The sequence below is a fragment of the Delphinapterus leucas genome, chromosome 3 (genome assembly GCF_059928025.1).
Source record: "Delphinapterus leucas isolate spDelLeu-1000000601 "Yukka" chromosome 3, BTC_Dleu_Yukka2, whole genome shotgun sequence".
In the NCBI taxonomy this organism is placed as follows: Eukaryota; Metazoa; Chordata; class Mammalia; order Artiodactyla; family Monodontidae; genus Delphinapterus; species Delphinapterus leucas.
This window is the reverse complement of record NC_143131.1, coordinates 18,260,646-18,284,276: the sequence shown is the minus strand read 5'-3', so window position 1 is coordinate 18,284,276 and position 23,631 is coordinate 18,260,646.

The following is a 23,631-nucleotide window of genomic DNA, read 5'->3' as shown; positions in this document are numbered from 1 at the left end:
TTTATTTTGTTGACATTGGTCAATATGCATTATTCACTGCTAAGAGATTTTTTTTTTTTCATGAGGCTAAGGCCATGAACGTATGGTAATTTTAATGCTACATAGTATAACTATATATACATGTATAATACATACACCATCTCACCATTAAAGTATATATATAATTATACATATATACAGATAAATATAATTGACAATCCATAATTTTTTTTCAGACTGTAAAGGCCATGAGAAATCAAATACCAAAACCAGTGTATGAATGTATCTCACGGATTTAACCTCATGGACTTATTAAAAATCTTTTTAAATACTTGAAAGATTAGAGTGAGGAAGCTATAAGTAGTAAGTAAGTCCTTTCTTTTTGGAAAGAAAGGACTTTTGTTTGCAAGTAAGTCCTTTCTTCTTGGAAAAAATTATGGTAATGTCATTATAGCTTTACAACAAAAATGTTCTCTCTTTTCCAAAAATTATGTAAAAATGAATATAGACCATTTAATGTTTTTATTTTCAAAATTGAACAGAGCTGAATGAATTCCATTATAAGAACATAATTTTGTATAAAATATCACACACATCCTAAAGTGCAGGCCATGTATCACACCTAGCATTAGAGTAGACTCATTGCCTTCTTGAGATAGCAATGATTAGTGAGTAAAGAGCTGAGTTTGAATTAAGGCTTCTCTGCTTATTGTCTGTATTACAACTAGCAAGTCTTAATTCCCTGAATTTCTGTTTCCTTACATGTAACGCTGAGAAATACTGTTTGACACTTCTTTTACTAATTCAAGTGTGTTATAAAGTTTGGCTTATAGTTTAGATTATGGGTTAGTTAAACCACAGCCTGTGTGCAAATTCATCTAGTTGCATGTGCTGGTATTGCTTGCATACTAAAAAAAATTATTGAAAAAATTTAAGTAATAATATTTTGTGATACATGGAAATGAAATGAAATCCAAATTCAGTTTCTGTAAATAATGTTTTGTTGGAATACAGCCAGACTTACATTTACGTATTGTATATGGCTGTTTTCAATCTACAATGGTAGAATTAGGTAGTGGCAAGAGAAATTAAGGTCCACAAAGTCTAAAATATTTACTAATGAACATTTACAGAAAATATTTGGAACCCCTCTTTAAGATCTCTACCTCACCTAGTAGACTATGAATGCTTTGAAAGCAGGTTCTGGGACTACTTCATCTTCATTTGCACAGAATCTACCTCAGTGCCTATTGTAATGATCAAATGTGGTAATTCACTGGAAAGGGCTCCATAAACTATAGCCTTTTGTAGTCATGTTAATGGTTGTGATAATTATATGAAATTATTGAGACAAAAATCTCTGTTTATAAACTCTCTGTTGTTAATCTCTGTTTATTAACTTGGTGTTTTTGTTTTTATTGTTGTTTTGTCGCATTACATGCAGTAGTATAATGAACGTCCTTTTACACACATCATTTAGCGTACATATAAGTGTATCTGTGGGAGAGATTTCCAGAGTGGGATTCTCATTTAAAAATAAATAAGTCTTTAATTCTGGTAGATGTTACCAGATCCTCCTCCATAGGTGGTGGTGTATTTTGCACCTCTTTGATGTATGAGAATAAATATTCCTCTACAGCAGTGCCAACAGATGGGATTGTAAAACTTGGAATTTTACAAATATTATAGGTGAAAAATTGCATCTCTGTGTACTTTCAATTTACATTTCTCTTATTATGAGTAAAATTGATCACCTTTTCATAGTTGAAGGGATATGAATATTCCTTTTTTACTAACTGATGTTTCAGGCCCTTTTGTTAGTCTTTTTAACTTATACTTGTTGATATTTACATAATAGATGAAATAATCCTTTGCCAGTGATATTACCAATAATTTTTTGACAGTTGCCGTTTGCCTTTTGACTTTGTTTATAATTTTTGCTTTATAGAAATGTATTATTTTAATTTGATCATTCTTAGCATTCCTTTGACTGAAACTATATTTTTATTTGTTTTGAATTCCTCTGAAATTTGAGGATTTTGGTGTTCAGAATTAGTGACAGTAGATTAAAAATGCATTCTTCAGGTCTTAGTATCTACAGTTTATTACATATACTAGAAAATATTACTTAATGAATAAAAAAGATGGTGTAAAAGTGGAATTGCTTACTTTAGAGATCAGAAATTATAATTTAAAATACACATGATTTCTTATTTTTGGACACTAGTTATTGGCTGTATTGCATATATGTTTCATATTTACCAGTAGAATATATCCTAGTGTGCAGGTTGTAACTGCAAAGTATATTGACTCTTACTGGAACATGCTAGGAATATTTAAATATGTTTAACTATTAGAATTTAACTAAGGACATACGTTGGAAATAATGTCTTTTAACACACAAGTGCTGGAAATGAGCTTCATATATTTCAAGTGATAATTGCTTGTGATTAGCTAGATGTTCTTCTCCATAAATACATATTATTTTCATTTTAAAAACATTGTAGATGACTTCTTTAACCAAGAATTCTTGTATGAGAAATAAAGGAAACTCTATGTTTACTTCAGTATATCTTTAAGTGGATATTACCCACATTGCATTATTTAGTAATTAAAGAGAATAGAATAAAAAAATCATAAACCAGAGGTAAGTCACCAAAAACTGTGTTCCTACTTAGTAGCATGTTTTAGGCTAAGGTATCTAATCTATTAACAGTGTTACATTAGGGTTTGGGCTATATTGACATTAAAAATATATTTGACAATAAAAGTTAATAAGAACTTAGATTTTTTTTAAGATAAACAAATGAATTATAGTCTCCGTCTTCACTTCCCTTCATTTATGGTGTATGTTCTTATAACTGTTAGAATTTTTTCTAGATATAAACTGTAACATGGAGAAGATATTGCTTACATCTATGAAGAATTTAGTTACTAAAATTCTACCTTGCACTCCCCTCTTTACCCATGTCCTACATGTGTGAGTAGCTAAGTGTAGACTCTAGGCAATTATTCCCAATTTGCTTTATTAAAACAACAACAAGCATATAGAGGGTAAGAAAGGAATTCTAGCAGTATAAAGGAACTAAGAAAACATCTTGCCAAATTCCTCAAGTAATAGAAGACAATGATGCTCGAAACAGTTAAGTGATCTCTTCATGGGAAGGGGAATTAGTTATGACAGTGCCAAAGAACAAATTGTAAGATATCTGATTCCTTAATGAAAGTCAGTTTCTAGTATATAGTGCATGAAATTCCCCTCTCATCATCACTATTATTGCCATTAGTTTATTTTTTTTTCTTTCTTTAAAAGAGCACCTTCAAATCTCTTTTAATATGAAGTACTGTAGCTTCAAATTAAATAAATGATTTTGAGGTTGAAGAGAGAATAAATCATGTATGAAGGAATGGGAAGGCTCAGGCTTTTCAGAAAAAGAAAAGATAGCTTTAATGTCATTATGAACTCTGAATTAAAAATTAAACACACAGCAAGAATAGGTCCCAATTGTCATCTGATATTGTAAAGACAATAATTTTATGAATATTTTTACCATAACTTGTTTGAAATGGAAAATGTCCTGTATCAAAACTTGACATTTGAATTTTACACAAGTGACAATGTGATGACATGATGTCATGTGAAATTAATTCATGGCATACAGTTCCATTATGGATATAGACATTTCTCAGTAGTCTTCATGGAAATTTAACTCTTTAGATCCAGTCCTAAAAGAAATTGGGTGCATAAAAGAGAAATTTGATTTTGCATATACTTCATTTAATTTCTAGTGATATAGAACCTGTTTTTCTTTTTTTAGGAAATCAGATTTCACTGTTTAATTTTACTTTTAGAGAAGAGTGACATTCTATCTGAACTGTTTAAAAATGTTGAAATTAATAGCATTAACACTCATTATATATAGTGTTTCTCAATGCTACGCCAGAAAAATTTTAAACATCATCAATACAAAGCAATACCTATTGTGGGCACAATGTAGGCATTTATTCACCTCGTGAACTTTTTTTCACTATGCAAATGCACCCACCTGTGTCTGTGTGTGTATGTGGGCTTGAGTGTTATCAATGGTGCTAAGCCAGAGGTGACTTTAACCCCTGGGGGTGTTTGGCAATGTCTGAGCGCACTTTTCGCCCCTGATAAATTGTCTGTTCATTTCATTTGCATAATCACTACGGTTACGGCTCCTTAAAGTGTTCAGGAAAATGTCATAATGTATTTTCAAATCAGAATAAAATATGAAAATGAATATAGCTGTCTATGTTAGTCTTTATATAAATGCAACTGCAATAGAATTTATCATTTTAATTGAAAAAAAAAAAGTCCCACAAAAGCAAAAGGGCCAAGGGTCCCTGAAAGTTGTAATGTGGACCTGATTTTTGGTTGTGACAAGCAGGGATGTTGTGCTACTGTCATTTAGTTAGTAGAGGCCAGGGACGCTGCTACACATTCTGTAACACACAGGACAGCCCCCACCAACAAAGAATTATCCAGTGCAAAGTGGCAGTAGTGCCAGCCTTGATCCAACATTGACACCCATAGAACACGTTTTTCTTGATCAAAATGTTTTTGAGTATATTGTCCATACTATTACATTCACTATAATGACATTTTACATGTGTCTTTTTTTTTTTTTTTTTTGTGGTATGTGGGCCTCTCACTGCTGTGGCCTCTCCCGCTGCGGAGCACAGGCTCCGGACGTGCAGGCTCAGCGGCCATGACCCACGGGCCCAGCCGCTCCGCGGCATGTGGGATCTTCCCGGACCGGGGCACGAACCCATGTCCCCTGCATCGGCAGGCAGGCTCTCAACCACTGCGCCACCAGGGAAGCCCTTACATGTGTCATTTATAATACACATACGAATGACTTTTAAACTTAAGTTTTTTAATGCAATCTGATGATTTATTTTTCTAAGCAATGATTTTATTCCATTGTTTATTTTGATTTCTAATATGCTTGGACTTATTACTACCAATTTATTTTGTATTTTATAGGCACTATGGTTTCTGTTTGTTGTTTTTTTTTTTCTACTTTTATTCTACTATAATAACTTGTCTTGGGATTTTTCTCTGCTGGTTTGAATGTTTTATGTTGTATGTTTTTGATATTTGTGCTTGCTCTTAATTTTTTTGCGCATTCTCGACTTCACATCAAAACTTAGTGTCTCTATCAGTCTCCTATACAATGACATAGAATGACCACATTTTGATTACATTATTGTGTTTTCTACTTTTTACATGCCTACTAGCCAAACTGTTTTTAAGCCACCCAATCACTCATTCTTCTTGTTATTGTTGTTAGTATTAATGTATAAAGTATATACTTATTTATATGTTTAACATATTTAACAACTTTTTTACTCGCCATTGCTTCTATATCAAACTTCTTGGGTTCAGTTTACTTCTTACTGAAATATGACCCGATTTCTTTTTAACAGGTACTCTAGAAAGCTTAAATTTGATACCATTACAGTTACCCTAAACAATACGAATATCTTAGGATGTTTAAACACTAATCACTTTCTCCTTTTTCATATTATATTTGTCTAACATCTTCTTTTCTCATTTTTTAAAAGTAATTTCCAGATTTTTATTATTAAAGTCATTTAAACATTGTCTTGCTTAGATTTACCCAAGTTTACCAGTATCTTTGTTTGTTACTGTGTCTACCACTGTTCTTTCTCTTGGTTTGATTTACTTATTGCCTATATATGGCCTTTACTTATTTATTTATTTTTCTATTTAGCCTGAAAGCAGTAAAAGCTTCCTTTCTTTCTTTATTTGAAGCATTGTTTCTTGTGTATAGGATTCTAGGTTGAGTTTTTTCATTATCATTTTATTGAAGATATATTTTATATTGGACCCTATGTTTGATAATGAGAAATCTGCTGAAATTCCATTTTAAATTTCATCCATTTCTTTTAGGTTGATTTCAGGATTATCTCTATGTCTTTTGTTGTCTGTAGACTTACTAATGTGCTTAGGTGCTGAAGGCTTTTTTTTTATGGGGAGAGGGGACTTTCTATTTTTATTGGTCTATGTATTAATTAGCCAGAGCTTCCATAGCAAAATATTATAAGCTGAGTGGTTAAACAACAGAAATTTATTGTCTCAGTTCTGGAGGCTGGGCGTCAAATCAAGATTTCGGCAAGGTTGGTTGCTTCTGTAGTTTCTGAGGGAAGGATCTTTTCCAATCCTCTCTCCTTGGCTTGTACATTGCTGTCTTCATGTTCACATGGTGTTCTCACTATATGGGTATCTGTGTCCAAATTTCCTTTTTTCATTAAGACATCAGTCCTCTATAAAGATCCTATCTCTAAATAAGGTACTGGGTTTAGAATATAGCATCCCATCTATTATTTTTTTGAATTTTCTTCTTCCGTATTTATTGTTTCATTCTGAAACTTCTATTTGATATAATTTCTCTCAGATTCATTTCTAGAATTCTAATCCTCTCTTCAACTAAGTTGAATAGTTAGTATAGTCTTTGACTTAAACATGAATATTACCTTTAATATAAATTTAATATATTTTAAAATTTTTAGTTCCTTTTCTCCTTTTTATACGTGACCTCTCCTTTCATTTTGACCCTATTTCTTTTCTTATGACTTTAATTATTGTAAGCCACCTATTTCAAAATCTTGTTCAAATTTTATTATTCTTTTCATGCTTGATTAATTTGCATATTTCTTTTGTCTATCCACAGTCATGGAGATTTGATCCTGGTATGCCTTTTAGAATTTTATATTCACTTGTCTTCAATAGTGTGTGATAAGTGGGAATGAGGATTTTGATGGGATTTCTCTAAAATATAGCTTGAGGAATATCCATAGAGAGTCACTTATTTTTTTGTTTCCTGACAACATATTGGCTTCATAAATCTGAATAAATTTTATTTTTATTTAACATTTTTTTTTCTTTTTTTCTTTTTGTTAGTTGATTTACAACATTGTATTATTTTCAGGTTTACAGCAAAGTGATTCAGTTAAATATATATTAATTTTTAACTATTGATTCTTATCCATACCTTTAATGAAAACAGCAACAAAAGAACACAAGCAATACAAAAATAAATCTTGTATACCTTTCTTCTGGGCTGCAAGTTTGGGTTTTAATTTATCACAGGAAACTTTTTTTCTACCAAGAGCTCTTAATAGACCACAAGCTTCCTTGCTATTTTTTTAAGCTAGTGGGTAGATAGTCTAATTTTCATTTCATGGAGTTTGTTTTCAAGTAGTCTTGCTTTGTTCAGGTATCTCCTTTCTAACTTTATACCTTGAGGGACTGAAAGTCATAGTTTCTAATCTTTAGGAGATGTAAAACCAAATCTTCATGCTCATAGCCTGTATCCAGTTTAATTTCCCCCAAAGGCATCTGACTATCGGCCAGTTGCAAATGACTTTCCTGGTAAAAATCTTCTCTTCCTTCCTTTCCCCAGTGAATTACCTTTCACTGTTTCTATCTCAGTTGTATTGTACTTTAAATTTATAATTGTTTATAGTAAGAGACGTCTTTATTAGCTTTGTCTGCCATTTTTATTGTCATATGTTACCTCAGGTTTTTCTTTATATAAAAACAATCTTTGGATTAGGTAAACTTTTTAATATTTCTTCTATATATAAATAATAATATTCTTTTACCATGATTCACTATTTTCAGCAGAAGTAGAAATGAAAATCCAAATACTCCCAAAATGTGAAAGAGTAGAAATGTGCATTCCAAAAAATCATATTGCACTTCATAACTAATTGTGGACTGATTTATTTCAACATGTATTGGCCCTAAGGAAATGAATAGTTTCAACATAGGTATTAGATTATTCTCAGGAAATATTTCATGATTTTATTGATTTTTATCCAATGAATATTTGAACATTTAATTGCACCAGACCTCACATAACAAAAGCATTTAGTTTGAAGTTGAGCCTAGACAGTCTTCAAATACATCTACTTTTTACTTTTTTTGAATTTCATAAAGAAAAGACCAGGCATTTGTTACAAGATTCACAGAGAGTGAAATATAATGAATTCCTTTCCTGTAGGATTATTTATGTTTTTTATATATATATATATATATATATATATATATATATATATATATATATTTAATGTTTTAGCCATCTCTGCTTTTATTTTTTATTATTTATTTATTTATTTGTCTGCGTCAGATCTTAATTGTGGCATGTGGGATCTTTCGTTGCAGCGTGCAGGCTCTTTGTTGTGGCACACAAGCTTCTCTCTAGTTGTAGTGCACGGACTCTAAAGTGTGCAGGCTAAGTAGTTGCGGCACGCAGGCTTAGTTGCCCTGCTGCGTGTGAGATCTTAGTTCCCCGACCAGGGATCGAACCCACGTCCCCTGCATTGGAAGGTGGATTCTTAACCACTGGACCACCAGGGAAATCCCTATATATGGTTTAGTTTTCACTATATTTATAGACATTAGAATGGTATATGGTGTGAAATCCTATTTTATGCTAAAAAATAAAATAATATAAAATATAAAAAAATTAAAATATACTAACTTAATATAGTCTTCTCTTTGGTTTGCTTTGTTTGGAACCATAGCATGATTTCAGTTTATTTATTTATTTTTTCAAATTTTTATTGGAGTATAGTTGATTTACAATATTGTGTTAGTTTCAGGTGTACAGCAAAGTGAATCAGTTATTTTAGATTCTTTTCCCACATAGGCCATTATGGAGTATTGAGTAGAGTTCCCTGTGCTATACCGTAGGTCCTTATCAGTTATCTATTTTATATATAGCAGTGTGTATATGTCAATCCAAATCTCCCAATTAATCCCTCCCCCGCACTTACCCCTTGGTAACCGTAAGTTTGTTTTCTACATCTGTAACTCTGTATTGTAGATAAGTTCATTTGTACCCTTTTTGCAGACTCCTCATATAAGCAATATCATATGATATTTGTCAGCTGAGTTTATTTTGACAAAGGTTGAAGACTAGGTCATATTCATTCATTTAAAATTTATTGAATACCTCCTCAGTTCTCGTCACTCTACAAGGCATTGTGCATATAGTGGTGAATGAAGCAGGTATCCTGGGAGACATTGACATTAAGCCAACATTCATACAAATAAATATTCAACTATAAACTGTGATGAGGATTATGAAAGTATGTTGTACTTGTGTGTAGTGTTAAACCTAGATTGGGGGTGAGGGAAGAACTCTCTGAGGAAGAAGAGACCAGGATCGAGAAATGAATAGGAGCTAATCACACCAAATTGATGCTATGCTTGTGTATGACGTTTGAGAATGGGGGAGTGTCCATTATAAGGGTCCATTATAAGGATCTATTATAAAGACCCTGAAATGGGAAGGAGTTTGTGTATTTGAGGGGCAAAGAAAGACCGGTTAACTCCAATTTAGGGAATGAGCAGTAGAGAAGAGAGAGATGAGGCTAGACACAATAGGACATAGATGTTACAGGGTCTCTGGAATAAAGAACTGTGGGCTTCATATTTAGAGAAATGTGAAGACATTGTTGACTTTAAGAAGAAAAGGATGTGACATCAATATATTTGTTGTTAAGCAATTGCTCTTCTATATGAGCAACAGAATTGCAGGGAAAAAGAGTTTCAGGAAAATCAAAAGTAGGTTTCTGTAAAGGAGCTAATATAGCATAAAAAAGGGGGTAATAAAGCATAGTTTGCTTATTTACTTTTCCATAATGATTTAAGGGATACTATATTTATAGACCATATAATGTATTATCGACATAGGGCAACACTTGACACATACTTGCAACACATATATAAGTAGCAAGAAGTAGCGGAAGGAACATTGGACAGGTAGCCTTGATTTTTCTACTATATAATTTTTGACCTGGGTAAATCCAAACTTTCAGAACAAAGTTTTATTATGCACATTAAAGAAGTGAATGAATGAGATGATTGCAAGAATCCTATTTCACTTTGAAAGTTATTGCTTCAACGTAAATTCAACCGTTAAAAAACTAACAGCATGCCATACACTGTGCTAAATGTGGAGATTATACTAATGAAAAATACAATCTCAATAATTAATGAAATGAAGGCAAGAAGAGGTGATTTCAAGAACTAATGATAGCATCACAGTGCTAGTGGTGCAGTAGAGGTACTAAACATAGAGGATGATGGTGCAAGGGGTGGAGTAATATGCTTGACTTAGCTCCATTTAGGGAAGGCTCCTCAGAAGAGGAAGAATTTGAACTAATATTTTGCCATCAATAGAAAATGGGACAGGTAAAGTATATTGGTTAAGAGAGACCTGCACTGGAATTTTAGGAATGACATATCAAAAGTATGTAAGTAGGGCTTCCCTGGTGGCACAGTGGTTGAGAGTCCGCCTGCTGATGCGGGGGACACGGGTTCATGCCCCGGTCAGGGAAGATCCCACATGCCGCAGAGCGGCTGGACCCGTGAGCCAAGGCCGCTGAGCCTGCGCGTCCGGAGCCTGTGCTCCGCAATGGGAGAGGCCACAATAGGGAGAGGCCTGCGTACTGAAAAAAAAAAAAAAGTATATAAGTAGAAATTAAGGATATACAAGTACAGCAGTTGGAGCACAGATCACATGTAGAGAAGTGGAAGTGGGGATGAAGCTAGACAGCATGACAGGCTACCGAGAGCCAGTGCTGGTTGGAGAGTCAAAGGAGAATATAGTTTATCTCCAAGTGTTTGGGAATGAATTAAAGGATTTTCAAGTGTGAAGTGACATGAGACATACAGAGCAAGTTTGAAGGCAGAGAGGATGCTTTACCATTGCACAAATCTAGACTTGCATTTGGTAATTGCAGAATAATTGGAGAGAGTAAATAGATTAAAACTTTTTATTTTAGGATGTAGAATTGACAAGATTTTGCATATGTGGAGAGTGAGAAAGGGGGATGCAGGGCTGTTTGAAGATGTTGGGCGGGCTCCTCCTTAAATTGGGGGGTGGTGGCTAAAGAGTAAAGGGTGAGGATCACGTCTGGGAGTGACGGTGATGTAGCTATAGGTTTGGATAGTCTATGTCCCAGGTGCTTCGTGGGCATGCAGGTGGGCAGGTGTGGAGAGATGCAGAACACCGGAGGAAGGATGCAGGCTAAAGGGTAGAAATAGGAGATACTGGGGTTTAAGTGGTGATTGAAGCCCTGAATCAAAATTTAGGGAAACATACATGGACTTCTGGCTCAGAATGGAATTCTGTGGAACAAAATGTTATAAGGGAAAAGAGAAAACTCGGTCTAAAGTTTGCAAATAAAATTCAAGAGGACAGAAACAATGGAACAGAAATGGAATCAGGGTCGATAAATAAGGAGAAAAATCTCAAGGAGGAGCAAGTGATCAATGAAATCTGAAGCATGAGTGAGAATAAAATAACACTGTATTGTATACTTGAAAGATTGCTAAGGGGGTAGAATTTATGCTGTGTTCTTATCACAAATAATAATAATAACAACAAAAAAAGAGGGCAGGAGGAACCTTTTAGAGGTGATGGATATGTTTATGGCATAGGCTGTGGTGATGGTTTCATGGATGTATACTTTTCAAACTCATCAAGGAGTTTGCATGTATAAATATGTATAGTCTTTGTGTTTAATCATACGTCAATAAAGTGGCTTTAAAAAACTGGTAACAATAAAATATTTAAAAAATGAGAATTGTATTTCCATAGCTAATTTTTTACTCAGGAAGTTATTTTCTCTGACAAACCTTATTATTTACAGGAGGCTGGCCCATATTCAAGAGGATCCAGTAGTGATAGAGAAGGAGGCTGTAAATTAACATAAATCCACGGAGTCTTTACTTATATGTAATAAAACTATTCATCTTCTTCAGAACTTCTCATTGTTGCCCTCTAGCCATTACTAATCCATAGCATCTAAAAATTTAGGTATTCCTCTGTATGCTACTCATCCTGAACTGTTCTCAACTGCCTTAGTGATTGACATGTCTGTGTTGGTTAGTAATATCCTGCTGGCTGTTGAAGGAAACTATCTGAAACTAGTTTAATATGGGAATTGATTTGCTAACTTGCATACCTGAAGAGTAGAACAGACTCCAGGCAAAGGCAGAATCAGAGATACAAACGATGTGATTAGGATTCTAGCCAATTCCTACAGCTGCACACTCGGAAAGTATGTGAAGCCCAAGTCCCAAAATTGGCAGACAACAGTTCAATCAGTTTCTATGCTCTGTTATAGAAAGGATTTCCTTGCTTGCAACTAGATAGAGGCCCAAATATTTTTCAAATCCACATTTTAGGTTCTGTCTTTTAAAGCCTCCCATTTCTAGGTACTACTTCCCTATGAATCAGAGTCCTATTGTTGAAAAAAATCTACATTAGTTAACAAATATATAAATAAATAAATAAATATATATATATTTATACACACATATATATAATAAGATAAATTCATTTTATGGAGAAGGCATAAATTCTTTGAGCCTTATTGGACTACCGTTCAAGCACATACTGAACTAACAGCAGTCAACCTGTACTGAATAACTTAAGTCTGGATTTCTGATTTAACCATGGGGAAAGTTGAATTATCATAATGTGTTTAGACCAGAGCTGTCCAACAGAACTTTCTGGCATTGCCATTGTTACTCTTGTTCTTTGAACCCTGTTATTATTGTTCCACTGAATTAAATTGACCATGAGGAGTTTTTAGTTTTATTACTATTTTTATAAACATTGAGATGAGGAAGGGTAAAATAATATCTAATTACATATTGATTATCGGCACAAATAACACTAAGTAAATATTTATGTTTCGGGGGGCTGGAGCATCAGTGCAGTACAGCTGTGAGGAACTAAAGACTCTCTCTGGAGAGCTGTTAATTTGCGTGGAAGTTATTTCTATTCTGTACTTTGCAGCTGCACTTTCCTTAGTGTCTGTAAGAAATGTTAAAATAACAAGAATGAAGGTACAGAAAATCTTACATTTGGGTTAATGTATTAAAAACAAAGCTTTGATCTGGTATATATTACTAGAAGACAAATATTCATAAGAAAGATACCCATAGTTTTCAACCTTCTTTGAATATTAGAATTACATGGGAAGTTTTTAAAAATCCTCAAGCCCAGGGTGAACATTCGATCAATTAAGTCAGAAAATCTGAAAATAGAACCCTGATATCAGTATTTTTCAAGCTACCAAAATGATCCTAAATTATCTTTCAGAACTACTGGTCTTTAGGTTCATTTTACTAATGATACATGAGGATACCTTGAATAAAGTGACAAGAATCTTTAATTGTGTTGTAAATTGCTACTTTGTTTTAAAAATTGACATCTATAAATGAATGCTTAATGTAACATATATGTGCTTAATCTCATGGTCTTGAATAATTCCTCTTTTAAAAAGAGGAATTAAATGAGACCAAGTATTTTTTTCTCTACATATATGTCTTCTTAACACCTTTATTATTTTAATATGTTTATTTTTATTTGTACTGATGTACAATACATGTACATAGGGAAAAAGTCAAATAGTACAAAAAGTTATCACAAAATTGATATTCCTCTTTTTCCCTTCCATTCCCTCTCACAGCTTTTCTTACAGATAAAAAGCAATCTGTAATATTTTAGTTCTTTTATTTTACCATGACTAGACTTTATCTTGATTTCCTGCTATAGTACCAGTATATGAGTATCTACTACTTTAATATTCCTACCTCTTTTCCCGTTTCTCCCATGTCATCTATCATTAATTATATAGTTCTTCCCTTGGTTGTCTTTTTATTTAAAATATGTAAAATACCGACATGTTTATTCCTACTCTTGTTAACTATAGATAGGCTATAATTACTTCCCACCTTTTAGAATGAAGATACAGAAAACCCTACCATTGTACAGAAGACCTTGAGATAGATGATGAGAGTTTGAGCTAATTTCATCACTATCTCCTTTTGTTCGTTGTCTCAGACATCTTAAGTTTTTCTTAAAAATTTCTTACATTGAATTTTTCCAAGAATGTGCACTTTTGTTCAGAGAGGTTAATGGCTGGCTGTTGAGTGTTCTGCTTGGAGACGTCAAGTACTTTTCTATAATTTTTCCATTTACCTTTATGTTTTAGAACTCCATCTCACGCCTACCCTCCATTATACTTAGCATTTTTGACTCCTAAGCTTTCAAGAAATATGCAGGACAAGGCAAAATTCTGCATGGCAGGGCTCTTCCACACATGTTTAAGGATATAATTTCCTTTGTCTTTCAATATTAGTCATCATCGTTTCATTTATAATTTATCTTTGAGGAACTTACTAAAATGTCTTTTGTGTTGGGAGCAAAACTTACCATCTTTAATTTGCAAAGTATTTATATATTTTAAATACTTCTTATAGTTTAATGAGACTTCAAGAAGAAGAAATAAAATGTTTTTTTCTCAATCCCTCACCTTGAGCAGAAAGACCTCAGGAAACCTCACATAAAGGAAAATATGTATTGTCTGTGCTGTAATGTTCCTTGAAAATGATAGGTGGTTTGCAAACTTTGCATGTGCTAAATATTGGGGCTATACAAATGTGTGAAATATACATATATCAGCCTTGCTATCAAAGCCAACTAAATAGTCACCAATTTTAACATATTGACTTCATTGATTTCCATTGTGTTAGATCTTAAACAAGAGGGGGAAAATATTCCCCTGGGACAGTAATGTAGCAGTGAAGGTATTATCATGCATTTTCACATCAGCAAATAATTGTGTTTACATACGCTATGTAATAACTCTATATTCTACTCCCCTTTTCCGTAAATTTTAATGATAGTTTATCATTTAATGTATGCTTTATAACGTTTTTATCTGAACATCCAAATTATAGAATTTAATTAACATCTGTATTTAAATAATTAGCAGAAATAGAGCTTTAAAAGACCCTAAGATTTATCTGTTAGTTTTGGAATGAGTGGAAATTGATTCTTAACATCTGATAGTTTACACTTAAAATTCTGATAAAAGCATGGAGACAAATTTGATGATCTTTAGAGATTTCTTCTAGACTTGCATAAGACTTATGATGAAGAATTATTCATGGTAGTAAGCAGAGACTCTGTTCATGCCACCTGCTCCCATCTCAATTACACAACAAAGATGCTTATCCATTAAAAGTATTGCCAAAGTTCTGGAAACTCATCAGGATTATTTGGGTTTTTTTCCAACTAAGTATACCTATTTTAAAATTAAAGAGATAATTGTAGTTCCACATGCACTTGTAAGAAATAATACAGAGAGATATCTCTTGAAAATTCTGTCTGCCCACTTCCTCTCAATGGTAATATTTTGCAAAACTAGAACATATTGTCACAGCCAGGGTACTGACATTGATACAATTCATCTATTTCGTTCAGATTTCCTAAGCTCTCCTTATACTGATGTGTGTGTGCATGTGTGTGTGTGTGTGTGTGTGTGCATAAGTTTTATAAAAATGTTGTCTGCGTAGCTTCTTGTATCCCCACCAGCACAGTTCTGCTACTGAACACTTGCAACACCACATGATCCCTCATGTTGCCTTTTGTAACCACACCAATTTTACTCCTGCTACCACCTCATTTCCCTCACTCCCCAACTTTGTTTAACCCCTGACAAGCAATAAAAATTAACTTCCTTCTTCTCTACAATTTTGCCATTTAAAATATATTATAGAAATAGAAATATATGACATACAATAGGTAACCTTTTGGGAATGGCTGTTGTTCATTTGATGTAAGTCTGGAGATTCACTCAATTTGGTGCATTTATCAATAGTTTGTTCCTTTTTATTGCCGAATAGGACTCCACGATAGACCTGTGTTACCGATTGGTTAACCATTCATCAGTCGGGGACATCTGGGCTGATTCCAGTTTGAGCTATACAGTGAATCTGCTATGAACATTTGTTTTTAGCTGTTTGTGTGAACATAAGTTTTCATTTCTTTGGGAAAAAAGTTTTTAATTTCAACAAGGTCCAATTTATGAATATTTTTCTTTTATGCATCTTGCTTTGGTGCCAAATCTAAGAACTCTTCTCCTAGTGCTATGTGCCAAAATTTTCTCCTCTTTTCCCCCCACAAGCTGTATAGTTTTAGGTTTTACATATATGTCTACAGTGTAATATGAGATAACTTTGTATACAGTGTGAGGTTTAGGGCAAGGTTGTTTTTTGTTGTTTGCCTGTAGATATCCTATTGATCCAGCATGATTTATTAAAAAGACTATCCTTCCCCCTTTGAATTGGTTTTGCACCTTTGTTAAAATTCAGTTGAGCATATTTGTGTCAGTCAATTTCTGGTTCTTCTTTTCTGTTCCATTGATCTACATGTCTCTTTCCCAACCAACAGCTTAACTTCTTGGTTACTGTAGCTATATGGCCAGCATTGATATCAAAGATAGCAAGGTTTCTTCTTTGTCAAGACTGTTTTAACTAGTTCAGAGCCTGTGTCTTCCCGTAGAAATTTTGGAATAAGTTTGTTTATGTCTATACAAGATCTTGCTGGAATTTTGATAGACATTATATTAAACCTATAGATGAATTTGGGAACAATTGACATTTTACTATGTTAAGTATTCCAATTCGTGAACATGATATCTTCATTTAGTCTTTGATATCTGTCATCAGCATTTTGCAGTTTTCAGCCTATGGTACATAAAATATTTTGTGCATATTTTATCACTGTGCAATTTATTAAATTTATGATTTTCTTTGGAATGATTATAAATGGTATTATGTTTTAATTTTAGTTTCTGCATGTTCATTGTTCCTATTGATTTGTGTTTGTTCATCTTCTGGCCTGCAAACTTGCTAAACTCATTTATTCTAGGAGATTTGTTTTCTTCCATTTGTTTGTTTGATACATTTTTTATATAAATAATGATGTCCTCTACAAACAGGGAGACTTTTGATTCTACTCTTTGATGTGTGCATTTTTATTTCCTTTTCTTGCCTTAGTGCTTCACTGGCTAGCACTTAAGTACTATGCTGAATTAGAGTGGTAAGAGATGGCGTTTTTGCCATGTTCTTATCTTAGTGGAAAGGTATTCATGATATGAATATGATGTTAATTGTAGGTTTATTATATAGATGCTCTTTATCAAGTCGAGTTAATTCCTCTCTATTTCTAACTTACTGAGAGTTTTTATCATGAACAGATGGAGTTTGCCAGATGCTTTTCTGCATTGATTGGTATGACCATGTTTTTTCCTTCCTTATCTTATTGACATGGTGGGTTACATTTATTGATTTTCAAAAGTTCCACCAGCCTTGCATACCTGGGCTAAATCTCACTTCGTCTTTTATACATTGATGAATAAATTTATTAAGATTTTTTTGAGGACCATTGCATTCAATTTCATGAGAGATAATAATAGGTAGGTTGTTTTTGTATTGGCTTTTCTTTTGGTATCAGGGCAATATTGGCTTGTTACATTAATTAGAAAATGTTCCCTCTTCTTATGTTTTCTGAAAGATGTTTTGTAACATTTATATTAATATTGATATTAAATATTTGGTAGAATTACCCAGTGAAAACTAGACTTCCAACATAACGCTACTGTCTGGAGCTTTTTTATTTTATTTATTTTTTATTTTATTTTATTTTATTTTTTGCAGTATGCTGGCCTCTCACTGCTGGGGCCTCTCCCGTCGCGGAGCACAGGCTCCGGATGCGCAGGCTCAGTGGCCATGACTCACGGGCCCAGCCGCTCCGCGGCATGTGGGATCCTCCCGGACCGGGGCACGAACCCATGTCGCCTGCATCGGTAGGCAGACTCTCAACCACTGCGCCACCAGGGAAGCCCCTGTCTGGAGCTTTTAATCGTGAATACAATTTCTTTGATGGTCATAGACAATTCAGATAATCTTTTTCACTGTGGTAGTCTGTGGTTTTCAAGGAACTGATCCATTTCTTTTAAGTTTTCAAATATATGAGCATAAAGTTTTTCATAGTATCCCCTTATTATATTTTTAAAGGCTGCAGTATCTGTAATGTTATCCCATCGTTGATACTGAATTAGTGATTTTTGTCTTCCTGCTTTTTTTTTTTTTTTTTTTTTTTTTTGCGGTACGTGGGCCTCTTACTGCCGTGGCCTCTCCCGTTGTGGAGCACAGGCTCCGGACGTGCAGGCTCAGTGGCCATGGCTCACTGGCCCAGCCGCTCTGTGGCACGTGGGATCCCCCGGACCGGGGCACGAACCCGTGTCCCCTGCATCGGCAGGCGGACTCTCAACCACTGCGCCACCAGGGAAGCCCCTCTTCCTGCTTTTTTTAAAAAAAATATTTTTCAGTCTTCCTAGAGGTTTATCAGTTTAATTGATTTTTTGAATAGTCAGAATTTTGTTTCATCAATTTTTCTATTTTTTTCTTGTCTTCAATTTTATTGACTTCTGCTCTTTGTTATTTCCTTCTTTCTATTTACTTGAATTTATGTTTCATTTTTTTTCCCCTGGGTCTTGAAGTAGGAACTTAAGTTATCAATATGAGACCTTATCTCATTTCTAATGTAAGCATATAGCTATAAATTTCCTTCTAAGCACTTTAGTTGCATTCCACATATTTTGATGTGGTGTATTTTGTTTTCATTTAGTTATAAATATTTCTTATTTCCTTTGAGACTTCCTCAAAGGAAATAATTTGTAAATGTCTTTTAAAATCTCCATGTATTTAGAGATTTTTCTGTTTTCTTTGTTGTTCATTTTTAGTTTGATTCCATTAAAATCAGATAACATATTTTGTATAATTTCAATATTTTTTTAAATTTTTTGAGTTTTGTTTTGTGGCCCATGATATGGTCTATCTTGGTGAATCTTCCATGGGTCCTTGAAAAAAAATGTATATTATACTGTTATTTAAAAAGAGTGTTTTATATATGCCAATCAGATCCTTTTGGTTTTTCCTATAGTTCACATATGTATCCTTGCCCATTTTCTGTCTGTATTTCTATCAGTTGATGAGAAGTGGGTGTTGACGTTCCCAACTCTATCAGCTTTTGTTTCATGTATTTTTGAAGCTCTCTTGTGCATCCATATTGAGAATGTAATGTCTTCCTGGTGGTCCTTTTATCATTATTTTTGTCTCTTGTACTTTGCTTTGCTACAAAGTCTATTTTGTCAGATACTAAGATAACCACTAGTTTTTATTTTTTAAATAATATTTCCATGCTATATCTTTTCCATTCTTTTATGTTCAACATCTACCTATGTCATTTAATTTGAATTGAGTGGGTTTTTTTGTTTCATTTTTGTTGTTTTTTTTTGCGGTGCGTGGGCCTCTCACTGCTGTGGCCTCTCCTGCTGTGGAGCACAGGCTCCGGACGCGCAAGCTCAGAGGCCATGGCTCACAGGCCCAGCGGCTCTGCTGCATGTGCGATCTTCCCGGACCGGGGCACGAACCCGTGTCCCCTGCGTCGGCAGGCAGGCTCTCAACCACTGCGCCACCAGGGAAGCCCTGAATTGAGTGTTTTTGTAAACAGCATATAGTTGGATTTTGTTCCATTGTTCAGTCTGCTTTCTCTATATTATCATTATTATATTTAAGACATTTTCATCTAAGGTAATTATTGATATGTTAATCAATAACAGTTCAGTTTTCTTATAGATTTTCTATTTGTTTTCTCTGCTTCTCATTTGTCTGTTTCTTTTTACATGTGACCATGTGGGTTCCATGAACATTATTTAGGAGTCTGTCAATTTATTTGTAGTGATTTTTTGTTTTGTTTTGTTTTGTTTTTTGCGGTACACGGGCCTCTCACTGCTGTGGCCTCTCTGGTTGCAGAGCACAAGCTCCGGGCACGCAGGCTCAGTGGCCATGGCTCAAGGGCCCAGCCGCTCCGTGGCAAGTGGGATCTTCCTGGACCGGGGCACGAACTCGTGTCCCCTGCATCGGCAGGCGGACTCTCAACCACTGCACCACCAGGAAAACCCTGTAGTGTTTTTGTGTGTATCTCTTTGTATAGTTTTTACTGTGGTTGATCTAATTGTTAGTGTATATATATATATATATATATATATATATATATATATATATAAATAAAATATGTGGCTTATGAGAGTCTACTAATGTCAACATTTTACCATTTTGAGTGAATGCAGAAACCTCATTTTCATTTTGGTCCCTTTATTTTCCTTACTTTAAAATATTATATTTTTGGATATCAGATGATGTTATAATTTTTGTTTCAATATGTAAATATGATTTTAAAAATTCACAAGGAGAGGAGAACCTATTGTATTTATTTGTATTTCTCTTTTTTTTCCCTTATTACTCTGCCTTCCTGATGCTTCACAATTACTTAATCTGTTATTTCCTTTCTGTTTGAAAAAGTTCTTTAGCCAATCTATAAGAATAGGTCTAATGTCAACAGATTCTTTTCTTTTTCCTTCATCTGAGAATGTTTTTACTTCCCTTCATTCTTGAAGGATATTTCTGCAGCATAGAATTCATAGTTGACTGTGCTTTTCTTTCAAACTTTCAAAATAGTGTACCACTTCCTTCTAGTCTCCCTTATTTCATAGGAGAAATCCACTGTCATTTGAATTGTTTTTTCTCTCAACATAATGCATCATTTCTCTCTGGCTGCTTCTAACACTTTATCTTTCATTTTCAGAAGATTAATTATAATAAATCATAGTGTGGATTTCTTTGCCTTTAACTTGTTTGGGTTTTTTTCAGCTTCTTGGATCTGCTGGGTGTGTTTTAACCAAATCTGGGAAGTTTTCAGTCATTATTTCTTCATAATCCTTCCAGTTTCAGTCCTTGCACCTCTCCTCTTAGAATTGTAATAATATATTTATTAAATCTTTGGGTCCCTGAGGCTTGGTTTATTGGGTCCTGAGGCTCAGTTTATTTTTTATTTTCCAGACTATTTTCTCTCTATTTTTCAGACTGGGTGGGTTTCATTCTGTCCTCAGGTGAATTGATTCTATCCACTGTCATCTCCACTATTATGCCTATACAGTGATTTGTTTTTTTCTGTTTCTACAAATTCCATTTGGCCATTTTTAATAACTTATCTTTCTTTGCTGAGATTATCTATTTTTCTTCTTTTTTAATTTGTTTCAATAATTTGTTATTGAAGATTTTTATAAAAGCTACTTTAAAATCCTTGTCAGATAATTCCAACAATTGCTTCATCTTGGTGTTGGCAACAGTTGATTGTCTTTCATTATTCAGGTTGTGATTTTCTTGGTTCTTGGTATAATGGGTGAGTTTTTATTATTTCCTAGACATTTTCTCCTATAATTATAGGAGACTCTGAGTTCTGTTTAAATGTTCTATTTTAACAAGCAGCCACCCAGTTTAAGTTTAGCATGTGGATCTTGGGTTACTTTTATGGACTGTGGTTCAAATGGCAGTAAATATTCAGTGCCTTTGTGGTAATGTTTTGGTCTGCTTGGTTTATCTAAAGTCACTGGAGTCCCCCATTATCCCAAATGGTGCTCTTGCAAGGGCCAAATGAGTTTTCCCAAGGCCAGTCTGCTAAGTGTCTCTTGGTAGTGGAGTGGTGTGGTGGAATTCCCCTACCAGTGACCTTCAGTTTCTTTTGGGTCCTTGGACAAGGATGGAGAATATTGTGACCATGAAGTCAAAGATGTTTCTGAGGCCAGATCAGCTAGTATTGGGTCTCTCCAGCAACTCTACCCTCTGTCTCAGTAGCTCTTGGTAGAAAAAGGGGAGTCTCACATTTTATGAGGAAGCAGAGTGCTTCCACTAGCTATTCTTGATGGGGCTCCCAAGCAATCCCCCTTATCAGTGTTGTCTGCTTACCTGATGTGGTCAGAGGGAATTCTGTTTGATCCAGGGAAGAAATGAGCCTACTCAGGTAGCTTCTTTTCTCAGGGCTGGGAGTCACGGAAAACCAGGTCTGGATGGCTTCCCGTGCTGCTGTCCTGTTCTTCCAGACCTAGGGTTACAGACAAGTTCTCCTTCTTTCCACCTTTCAGATTCCCTGATGATTGTCCCCAGTGCCATTTTCAGGGTCTATAATTGTGCTTATGAGGAAGGAATGGGAAAATTGGGTCTACACCATCTTTTCTGAACTAGAAGTCTAACACATATTTTATACATTGAATTACCTTATTTACCAGTGTGAATACCCTATTATCAATTTATCTTGTTCTATCAGTGTGTTTCATGCATGCTTTTTTAACAGTAAATGCCGTTAACATATGCTATTAAATCTGGTTTAATTATAGTGAGTCCTATTTCATAACGTAATGCTATTTACAGCACTATTTCAAACAAAACCGAGTCCATCAGGTTGTGGCTGAATCTTGGTAATTCCATTTGGATTTTGAGAAAGAATAGTTTGTTCCTTTATACATAAATATTCAAATGTTTTTCAAGAAGATACATGTTTGAATCTGGATCACTTTTCCAGTTGTAGCATCCGGTACCTAATTTAAGACAGGGAATAATTTATTACCAAACTTATCATTTCCTATTTAGGTGATGGCTTTCCATGTATGCAGAGGTATGGCTAGTCCTTCTCCCAAAACCTGTATTGCAATGAAGCTTTACCTTCTTCCAGAGTACATCCAAGCCAGAGCTGGTTTATCAAGGCTTCTTCTATAACCCTCTCCCTCAGACTGTATCCCGATGCTCAAGAATACAGCACCAAGACCTTGTTTTTATCTGTTTTCCTCACCCTCTCTTTTCTAAGGCTAAATTACAGACAGATTATGTCTGCTCTCTTGTCCTCCTAACCTAAACTTTCACTCATAAAATTCTTTTTTTTCCTGTTGCTGATACCAGAAAAATCCACAATGAATGTAACAGGGTAAAAGCAGCTAAGATTTTATTCTAGGATTGTTCTAAGTCAACCATGCTTCTATTTTTCCCCATTGGGCCTGGTTTATACTTGGTTTACACACTGCTTTCCCAAAATAAAATACAGGAAACATTTGATGGTAAATTTTATGATCACCTTAGCTCTGGGGCAGTAAATCGTCATTTTTGATACAGTCCCAATTATATTAGGTAAATGACTTAAAACACCCCTAACACATTACACCCAGTTACATAAAACTCATTTAATAATTTACTTACGTTACATATTTTGAAATTTGTACAATGTCAGTAACCAGTGACTAGTTTAGAGTAGGTTCAAGGTAGGTAACAAGTTCAATCTATTTACCACAAATAAGAGTCACAGGTCGCTATTTGAATGCTGACTACTTTATCCAAGTTATATGGTTTGTCTGTAGAAGAAACCAGCAAAATATGAGTGGGAATGTAGGTGAAAAAATATAGAATCATGGGATTTTCTTTCGTAGCAAATGGAGCAATAGCAGTAGTTGTTGCAGAAGTACAGTATTATTTATTGATTGCTCAAGCCAGACTAGGCTAATCAAATGGTTTCATTGCTCTGAATGCCATGCTATAAAGTTTGTCAAAACAACAGGGAAATAAAATGCAAGAATCAGGCTTATAATCTGATATATTCAAGAGTGCCTCTGTGCATAGATGTCTAGATGTCTTCCTCTTGAAGGAGAAGTAAAATTTCTACCATAACTGGTTCATCTTTATGAAAGTGTAAAAATGATTTGTTCACATAAAGTATAGTTTTTGCATGTTACATATAAGTCTATATGATAATGTCTGTTGTCATAATTTTTTGTAGATATATAACAAATAAAGTTGTACTTTATTGTGCACTTGTGCCCCAGCTTGCTTCTCTCAGT